This window comes from Chiroxiphia lanceolata, chromosome 3 (assembly GCF_009829145.1).
Source record: "Chiroxiphia lanceolata isolate bChiLan1 chromosome 3, bChiLan1.pri, whole genome shotgun sequence".
In the NCBI taxonomy this organism is placed as follows: Eukaryota; Metazoa; Chordata; class Aves; order Passeriformes; family Pipridae; genus Chiroxiphia; species Chiroxiphia lanceolata.
The window spans coordinates 14958964-14970032 of NC_045639.1; positions in this window are offsets into that span (position 1 = coordinate 14958964).

The window sequence follows — 11069 nt, forward strand, 5'->3', positions numbered from 1 at the left end:
GTGGAACAAGTGAAATAATACCACATTTGAATTCCCTGTGTTGAGGTGCAGCTGTTCCGTGACATCCCAAGGCATTAGGTAGAGCGGACAGCACAGCCTCAGACCTATCTTCCTCTCCCAAAGCAGCTTGTGTTTCTCTTCTAGAACCCCATTTCTGAATCAAAACTGAGCCTTTCCAAACCAGAGAAAATTTCCTGCTGTTCTTTTCCATTCTTGAAAGCCATTTCACACAAGCCACCTGCCTCAACTTTGGCATGAGGACAATCTGGTTAGATTTGGGTTGGCATCAAGCCTGTTGATTAAACTGGTGCTCTCTCAAAAATGTGACTGCTCAAAAGGAAGTTTCCTGGACCACCCATAATTCAAACAGGTTTCTTTTGCATATCTATATTGAATCAGTTATTATATAGAAGTAAAATCACAGCTAAAGATGATATATGTCTACACTCTGGGGCAAATACCACCCTGTCACAGCTATGTGACCTTGGAGTAACTGAACTTAGACAAATGGACCTGGTTATAAAATTTGGATTTGACTGTTCCACCTGGAAGGATGAAAGATGAATTATGAGAGATACACCCATCTCACGTGGTAACTGCAGCAAGTAATTACTTCTTTAGCAGATCTTTGCAAGTCAGGAGTTATTACTCCATGGATCTACAAAACCACAAATAGATGTACCTACAACATTCTTCTCCTTAGACTCAGTGTGATTAATACTTCAGTCCTATGAGTGTTCAACTTGTTTCTCATGAGATTGTTCACATCCATGCAATTTCAATAACTGAAAGACATCCCAGACATCAGGGACGAATGAAAAAAGGCAATCATTTCTTGTTGTTATAGGACTTCACTCTTCACAAACACACATAAATTTAAACAGCATAGAATTAAATTCACTCTTCTCCTTTAGTTTTTATCCATCACAAATTAAAATATTTGCTTTTATTTTCATTCTGAGCCCCTTACTTGCTTCAGCAGAATGCAAATCTGTGAAAAGTTGTCATGGATACATAAGGAGTATTGAATGCTTTCTGCTTCTTTTAGGATTTGGTCAATTGATCAATTATTTATTTATTTAGTAAAGAACAAAGTAACAAAACATTTTTTTAAGTGACTATTCTCTTTTTTTATTCATTTTCTCAGTTACTCATCTAAACAACATGCAACTCAAAAAGTAATGAGGAAAGGTGTTAAAAGGGACTATCTTGACCTCTATATTTTTCACAAAAAAGAGATGTGCTGAACAAATTTCATCTGTAGAGCTGCAGCAATTACATACTAACTCACGAGCAGTGCACCCTGTTCCTATTTACTTTAACAAAGAGAAGGAAAAGTAGAGGCTTAAAGCAACTGACATCCCACACTGATATCACCCAGCCCCATACTCAGCAGCTACACCAAGAACTGCCCTCAGGACAGCAATGAAAGATTAGGATCCTTCAGCCAGCCTGCCCTTGGGAAAGGGACACAGCACACCTGAGACAAAGGAGAAAAAGGGATGTTAGGGGAAGCTCCATGAAAAGTTGTTCTGATATTAATCCTATCAGTATTCTTCTGCTTCATTTTATCTGTAAAACACTCTCCTCTGGCAGCCATGCGTCCATGTGTACAGTCCCACATTTATTCTGAGCCAAAAGGAACAAGGTGGAGGCAGGAGAACTGAGCCAAAGGGTGTTTGCTGTGTGATCTGGGCATGCAGCAACTGCTGGCTGCCTAAGCCAGAGCCCTTTCCAGTTCCCCTTCACTCCCACACATGGTTCATCTGTGCATAGGTGAGCAAGCAAGAGGCAGAGCAGGACAGCATCAGACCTACAGCTGGTGATGGCTTTGGTTTTTTGGGCTGGCCAGAGTGTGGGGGAGCAGGGTCTGCTGACAGCCAGCCAGGTAGTGAATGTACTGGGAGAGCCCCAGCAGCCTCAGAGACCTGCTACTCTGGGCACCTTGGGCTGGCAGGGCCAGGGTAGGAGCGATGGGACTGGAGCGAGCTGAGGTGTGCCAAGGCAAGCTTTGCTGGCACAAATGCAAAGATTGCCTTTGGAGGGAACAGTAACTTCTAACAACTCGAGGAGGCCAAGGGAGAGGATCTGGAGCACATCAATGAATGCACAACTGAGAGGTTTTACGTCGAGTCATGGAATCATAGAATCAGCCAGGTTGGAAAGGACATCTGAGATCATGAAGTCCAACCCTTCTTTTTTTTTTTTTTAATTTTTTTTTTTTTTTTTTTTGGAAACCTAGCCCTGGTTTTCACCCATTCTGTACTCTGGAAAAATCCAATCTGGTTTTTCTCCCATTCTGTATTCCAGCCAAATACAGCCCGGGTTTTCCCCCATTCCATACTCCAGCCAAAATCCAGTCTGGGTTTTCATGGGAGAAGGGAGCTCAAGAAGGGCAGCAGAACTTCCTAAATTAACGTATAAAAGTACACAATTACTCCAAAACCAACCAAATCAATAAATAATCAGAAGTGCTGCACCAAGATGTAAACTGTGGCCCTTCCTCACTTCATTGGCCTTTGGTGATGAGAGGATAAAGAACTTGCCTTTATCCTCTTTTGGCTGGTATTTAAAGAAGACTCTGGCCCTGATGAGTCTGAAAAAAACTTTCTTTCATCCACAGTCTGCTAAACTCAGTGGAAGAACTAGTAACAGTGTAGCCTGGTAAGAAAACAACTAGTCAAGTGCCTTATGACTGTGGCACCTGCTGTGCCTGGAAGTTGGGTGTTAGAGGTGTTATCTCCCGCAGCCCAAAAACCCTCAAGGGCATGTCGAGGCTGGCATTCCCATCACCCCCTTCAAATATCAGCATCAAGGAGTTTGCCCCAGCTTTCTAACAGATACCTAGTAAACACAAATATTTTGGGAATATTACCCGTGCCAGTGAAGAGCTAATTAAGTAACCATTACCATTACTCTACAGCTACAGAAAGCCAGTACCAGGAAAGTTTTGCCATTGCCTTCCACAAAGTTGAGAATTGAAACCCCTTTGGACACGCACAGAGCATCTACCCAGTACACTACCTTCCTGCTAATTAGGGGAGGAAATTATGTGAGAGTGATTTACTGAACATAGATCTGGAGCAAGTGATCAAGTTCTCATTTGGTGCTAACCCAGAGGAAGGAAAAAAAGTCAATACCAAAAGCCCTGAATTCCAAGTAGGCAAGCTGAGAAACTAAAGGGAACAGTGAAGTCAGCTGGAGAACAGAGTATAGGCATTTAAGTGGAAGTCTTTTTCATCCTTAAATCAATAAATACCTGGAATTTCATGGACACATACACAAAAAATGTAGAAAAGTGTTCCAGTGGAATGCACATCTCAGGAGGACATTAGCAATAGTAATACATACAGAGAAAGGCAATAGTGCCATACCAGCAAAGACCTCTCAGCTAATCTGAATTAGAAATGATAGAGAAAAAATAGGAGCAGGCAAAAGTCATAGCAAACTAAAGAACACAAGAAAAATTACCTCTTACCCTCCTTTTTGCAAGGCAGCAGTTTAGAGGTGCTCAGGCCCCAACCAAGAGCTGCACCACTCATCTGGAAGGTGGAAGGCACAAATCCAAAATCCCCTTAGAACAGGAAAGGCACAAAACTCATGCTCCCATTTCCCTTACAGGAGGCAGCATTTTTTCCCCTTGTGGAAGCTCTTCAAAAGACAAGAATGAGTTTTCAAGAGTTTCCTCCTCCCAAGTGATAGGTATGGGATTTGCAGCTCTGGATTCTGAACAGATGCAGCTGTTTGCCTCCAGGAACCCAGCTCTAATGGGAGCTGGGCTTCATATTCATGCCTCTGCCCAGAGCTCCCTGGCTTACTCTGGGTGCCTCTTTATACAATTTGCATGATTTGGGATCACTTTTTTGGAGGTGTCTAATTCCTTCCATGAGCTTTACAAGAAGCTTACAGACCAAACTTTGGAGACAGGTGCTGCTGCTGCTGCAGTGGTTTGATAGGTAAAGCTAGGCAGCAAATTTTTGTGTCAGCCCCTGTTCCTCAATCTCCGGTGACATTATTGACTTTTGCAAACACACGTCACAGCTGAGCCCAGGTAAGACATGAAGAATTGTGTTCAGTCACCTCCTGTTCCCAAGCATTACACTAACTCCTTACACACAGCAGAAAAGCACTACTGAAAGAGAAAAAAAGGGAAAAAAAAAAAGAGACATATGAGGTTCATCACAAATAAACCAAAAGTGCTTGTCATTTAGAACTTGGTTCCTATCTCAGTTCATAAATGCCTTTCATTTCTCTTGTATTTCTGCCAGCAATCATTAAAAGGTTTTACAAAATGGTCTTTCTTTAAGGCTACTAGGCACTGTAAATTCAGGGAGATAATCTTCTTGTGAAGATGGTTGAAAACATTCACCTTTCTGGATTTTGGCATCACAATACAACACACACATCTCCTCCAAAAACACAATGTGTGCTCTAGCTCATTACCTAAACAGCTGACAAACTCCATTAATTTGACATTGAGCTGGGGAAAAAAAAAAAAAGAAAAGCTGTATACTTTGTAAGTCGTATGAGGGCGAGCAGAAATCATTCCCCCACGCTTTATCATTATTAATGCATTTTCTGACTGATGGCCAATTACACAACGTCCTGCACCCTTGGAGAGGATCACCCTTGGAAATATTGGCCTTGAAATAATGTAACCATATTGGGTGTCAGTGCAAGAGGTAAGAAAGTGAACACGTTGAAGATGGCTAGCACTATTTCTTTTTGAAATGAACAGTAAGACTTGGAATAATTTCCCCTTCTAAGATGACATATATTTGTCTAATTCAAGAACATCTACTTTAATGAACCCCCAGAAAAAACAAATATTAACTACTTTCCAAACCACTTCATAATATTTAGGAAAAAATTAATATCTTCTAAATTAATATAGTATAGGCAGTTCTGATTTTTTATCAACAGATTGTGAGCTATTATTTTTATGTAATGAACTTGTATTAACTATTAAGCCAATATTTAATTATTGAAATTACTACAGTCAGTCTTTTTAGACTCTCCCCTATCCATCTGTGCATTGTCAGAATCACACAAGCTGGCCTGCATTATGTAGCAAGTGAAGCTCAGCGTAATTGCAGCCCTTTTGAACCCAAAAGTCCATGAAATACTTGAACCAAAATCTCAGGATCTAGGCAGCATGCCATTATTTTCTCATGCAGTATCCAAATATCATGGGAATGGCAAAGAGCAGAAACTCAGTGGAATTTTACTAATCTGGCCACATCTACTGTTAGAATAAAGCGTACCCATTCTGACTAGGACCACTAAAAAGAGATTAAATGTGCCACAGGTATTTTTGTCCAGGGTGACATGCCACAGCACAGAGTTGGTAAGAGCATACACATAGAAAAAATTAACAAGATTGGGTGCAAAACTGCTTCTTACCTTATGAACTTCAGAAGTCACATTTTGGTCTCATTTGCAGCAATGTTAATCCACAGTTCAATCAAATTTAAATTTATGCCATTATAAACGTGAGCAGAATTTGGCTCTTAAATTACAGCAGCCAAGCACAACAGATTTTGTTTCCCTTGGAGTGTTTTTAAGCTCCTGATACAGAGACAGCTTTTATGTCTTTAATAATCCCTTCTTCCTGAATTCAATGAGGTAAGCATCAAACACAATTCAGAAGCGCAGGGCTTCCTGCATTTCTCATGATGGCTTTAATTTATTTTAAAATAGTCTTTAAATAAGTGCGTAATACATACTAAAAGTGACAGTGGAATCAGGCTCAGACCTCACTGTGAATGGCTCAGACCTGATTGCAAATGGCTGTACCACCCTCTTTTGACATTTTGAGATAACAGACAAAAAATAAATAAGAATGTGAAAGAAAGTCTTTGGAAGGGGGAGAGAAAAACTACACTCTACTTAATTATTGGATTTATCATCCAGCTGACATACGGATTACTGGATCAAAGACCAGGGGTTTTGTCATCTAGTGAATAAAGCTTACAACTCATCCTACTTCAAAGCTTACCCAGCCTTTAGGCTTTGCTGTGTAACTTTACATGTATAAATTCACAGCCTGCCTTTTCAGTTCTGTGCCCCTTTCAGGCACTCAGACATTCCTGCAAACAAGGTGCCCCACTAGCCTCACTTCACACTTGCAAGTGTGCGCTCACACAGAGTTATAAATAAGACTTAACTGGTGGATCAGTCAGTGAGTGAACTAGTACTATGGCCCAAGTGAGAAAAATCTCACTCCCTTGACTCCCCTAATTTGCCCTCCACTGCAGCACTGGTCCCATGGCTGAGACCCCAGGGCTAACTCCCCATTGCACTCACAGCCCCCACATAAGGATGTAAATGCTCACAAGATGGTCACAGTCCTCTAATTCATAAAGGCACGAGCAGTAACCGTATGACATCACATCCATGAAGAACCAACAGCTCTAGCACTTCATTGAAAGCACACACAGTAAAGTGCTGGGGTACAGTTAGAAATGTACAGAGATCTGACCAGAGTCTTTTCCAACTGCTTATGGAGGAGCCACAGGCTTCCTTCCCTCTCAGCAGCCTTTCTTCAGGCCTTGCGGGAGGTAAATCACAGGTTTATATGACCTGGCCAAAGCCCTTCCCAAAAATTTAATTTTTTTCATCAGGACCTGCCACAGATCACAGTGTAAGGCTGCCAGATGAACTGGGAAGGAAGAACTGATCATTAAGTAATTGGCTAAATAACAGAGACACACTTTCCTTAAACAAACTCTCCTATGAATCAGTACACAGGAGGATGGAGTGGCCCAAAGTTACTTACTACTTGCTGCTTTGCAACTATAGCGACATATTTTTAAGAGTGTCTTTAAAAATGCATTTCTTTTTGGAGTTCTGGGACTGGTTAAGGCAAAAGACAGTGAAATGTTAAAAATGTGATGATAAAAAAAATAAAGTAATGGAAAGGAGATGAAGGTTTGTGGTAAATTTGAAGCAGTACTTGACTAAGGTGGATCAATCTCTAATTCGACTGTAATTAACAGAGCTCAGCATGTTGAACAGTATACTAGCAGGGCTATATCAACTATTCTAGGATGTTTTGGACAAGGCCAAGTTAATTTATAGGATAGAAAATAATGAGCCACTTTAGATTTACCTCACTAAACAGTACACAGAAAAGCACTTCATCTTTCCAATACCACAGTGAAAAAAAACCTCACTCAGAAAGCAGCAGTTCATCTGGTTTATGTGGTAATTCAGTGAACAATAAGAAACACCTCAGAGCTGAGCACAAACTCCTGTGATGCCACACTGACTGATACTTCTGGTCTGCTCTTGGTATGACACCTACCCTTAGGATGAAGTGTGCACTCAGGAACGATGGGATCTGAATTTCCAGTGCATCATTGTAAGTCCGTCTGCATGAAGGAGTCTGAAGCCAAAAAAAAGCATAATTCCTCATGACAGATGTATGCAGCATCAGACATTTCTTATGGAGTTCGGGTGGAACAAATCCTGGAGCATGTGCAGGCTGCTCTGCTCTTTAGGCAGAAAGCACAATCCATGGCAGTGTACATGCCCACTGTTATCTTCTGGAAACTAGAAAAGCATATGTTATAGCAGATGCTGCAGCATGATTTCCCCCCTTGGACTCTGTTAAGGGCATTCAGCTAATTGTAGCACCGTAATTAGCTGTGTTCTGTATCTCAAAAGCAATTTTTTTCTACACATGAGTATTCCACTGGCACTGCTTCTCTGAGGAACTGTAAAAAGGCATGTTAAGGTTAATAAATGGGGAAAGAGAAGGAAAGATAGTAAATTAGAACAACTGGCCTAAACTGGGTCTACAATGACTGCAGGTTCTGAGTTGCCCTCAAGGAAAGCAGGTCACCAGGTTGCAGCCCTGAGTGAGAAACCTTGTACCAGCTCCTCCAAGCCAGATCTCTCAGTCCTTGCTCCATCAACCCCACATTTCAGATCAGTGGAAGATCCAACAGAGTAAGGACTGCAGGGTTTTCCTGTTTGCATTTTTTGCCTGCGCAGAGCAAACCTACAACCCACAGCTGCAGCCCCGGCAGCTGCTATCACTCCTGCCATTTCTGTGTGCAGAAGGGCTCACGTACACTTCTGCACAGCGGCCTTGAGGCAAGGATTCAGGAAAGCACTCCAACACGTGTAAAGTAATCCCTGCCTCTGCCAGCGCTTGAGCAGAAGAGTAACATCAGGCATATCTTTGATTCCCTGTGACTTCAGTGAAACTTTAACCCATCAAAGTTAAGCTCCTGCTTAAGTACTGACGGAACAGAGATGGTTCCCTGAAGTGTTAAATATATGTGTTGCCATTCACTATGATTATATAGCCAGGTATGAATGTAGGTATAAGACTCTTTGTATGTGCAGTTACAAAGCCATATAAGGTTCCTCCATGTATGAACTGCAGTTACTTCTGAGTCTGTTAATTTAGGTTAAACACCATGTGTTAATATGCCTCTACTTATGGATAATTACTGCTTCATTTTGGATAGATATTAACTCAGGACCAGATGTGCAAGACAGCATGACTAATAATTGTGTGTTTCCATCAGAAATACAGTTTTTTTCCTTATAATTCTAATTTGATGACAGGGCATCAAAACATTTTTTTATATATGGCTAACATTTCTAAATTTAAGGGAGCATGGTGTTTAGATATAGGGACCCTTTCGGCAGGAGAGGAAGGTTGTTAAATTTTGTTCTCCCTATGTGTACAAGATTCCCCGTGACCTTAGATGAATTAGTGGGCTGAATGCAAATCAATGGGCTGAATGCAATTAAGGGTGTATGATTGTTACAGATCATTAAATGGCTTTTGCACTCGATCACAAGATATATATACTCTGTACACACATGAGCATAAAAATGCATAAATAACAAACTGATTTATAATTTCATGGCCAATTGCAATGCTCTGCCAAACTTGCTGAAAGAGGGAAGGGGAAGCTTAGAGATCTGATATGTCTTTATATCCACACAAATCCAGCCCTCAGGGAGCCTTAAGTCACAAAACACCTCACAGCTATTGGCATGTTACTTAGAGGTCAAAATGCTCAAGGCAAAAGTCATGCAGGGAAGGAAAGATAAATGCCTGTGCTGTGCAGACTGCAGCTCGTACCCAAAAAAGCTTGAGCTAGCCGGCTCTCATACAACTGCATCACACATCTCAAGGCAGGCTGAATGATGCCCTGCAACCACCACTGCCTAGAAAACCCCCTTTACCCAAAATGGCTACATCTTAGCTAGTTCACTCTGTCCCTACAATTCACCATCACAACCTGACTGTTGTGATGGCCTCAAAGGCCACAGGGGTTGTTCACAGCACCATGTCTCCCAAACGTGACACAGGCAGAGCAATGCCACCACTCCTGTGCTCCTGGCAGGGACTGTGCTGAGAAAAGTAGTCACGTCCTCAAACCCCACGCACTGCTCTAACACCCTTGTTAAAAATATCCTCAAAGGCATCTGAGCATCAGTGAAATCCTGCAAACCCACAAATGTTGCAGATAATGTGGGCAACCCATGACACCTGCCAGGAAAAGAGTGACAGCAGGTGTCACTCAGCAGTGCTGCTCCCCATGCTCTTCCAAGATGTCTTGTCAAAGAAACTTTCTTTTTATTTTTCTTTCTTTTTTTTTTTTTTACGATGCACCATTTTGCCTGATTTTGGGAGTATAGGCAACTTTGTGGACAGACAAGCTATCTGGCAGCAGGGAGTTTGCTTCTTGACATCAAGTGTGCATGCAGACAATTCAGAAACCAAGTTGCTCCTTGGGAACTAGCAACTTGGTAAAAGAATTCTGGAGAAGGGACTTTCCTGCTTCCCTCTGACTGTTTCCTTCCCAAATCAATGTATACGAGCACATGGAAATGATGCAAAAATATAACCAGACTTTTCCTCACTGATTGCTCCTCCTGTAGGAAACCAAGTTGCAGGATCCCAAAACCTGTTACAGCTGTGGCAGCTGAGTGTCGGAAAAGGGTCAGCAGTACCGTATGGACCGATTTCTAGGAAATGGCAGGTCCTCACAAGGGCACAATGTTATCCCACGTTAATCAGCTGACATGGTTCAGTTGGTCCCTCAGTTTCACAACCCCATCACTTTCCTTGATTTGAAAGGTGATGGGGAGGTGGAGAGGAGGAGAACAGATCAATATAAAGTCACATGCTAGCTGGAATTAGGTAGACCATCCATCAGATTAACAGTGATGTACTGGTGGATAAAAGGGTATCCCAAGCATAGCGGAATAAAGTGATGGAGCACACCTCATAACCACTGCAAGGTCAGAATAAAAGCTCACATCACTATCAGTTAAAGTGGAGCACATGATGCTGAAGGAAGAAGGTTGGGTGGATGGTAGGGCTCATGGAAGGGACAACAAAGCAGGGCTTTGCCACCCTACCCTCCTGTGCAAGATTCAGTTCCAGTTTCTGATCCAGATGGACACAGGTCGTGCTATTGAGGCCAGTCCAGAGGAGTTGCTTAACGCTTGCTATCTCCAGCACTCAGTGCCTGCTGAGAATACTGGGGTGCATCCTGGGTCACACACGTCTCATGCCTCATTCCTGTCTGACATTTTATTCCTAATGAACAAAAGGTGTATAAGGCTATATTATTTGATACCATGATTTTAAAGCAACAGCTGGAAGTATTGTGTCAAGCAAATCCCATGTTTTGTTGTGCCATTCCCTTGACTCTGATTTTTTCCTAGGTACACCTGAAGAAAGGGATAGCTTTTGATGATATACCCATACCTTTATACTTGTTTTACAAAGCCTACTCTGGAGAGCAATTATCTTTTTTGGTGGCTGGCTCCATCACTCACTATAAAAAAGGTCTGTATTTCTAACTATGGCTTCTAGAAGCTATAGTTGTAGTAACAAACAATAATAACAACAACAACAGCAATAATTATAGTCACATGAAAACAGTCCCTTACAAAATGAATGGACCTTTGTGAAGATAAATAGTCTTTAGAATATGATTACTGCTTTCACACAAAGGGTGTAATTGATCATAAAGTAACAAGTTACACACTCAAATGCCTGTCTCATCATTCAGTAGGCAAATTATAATCCT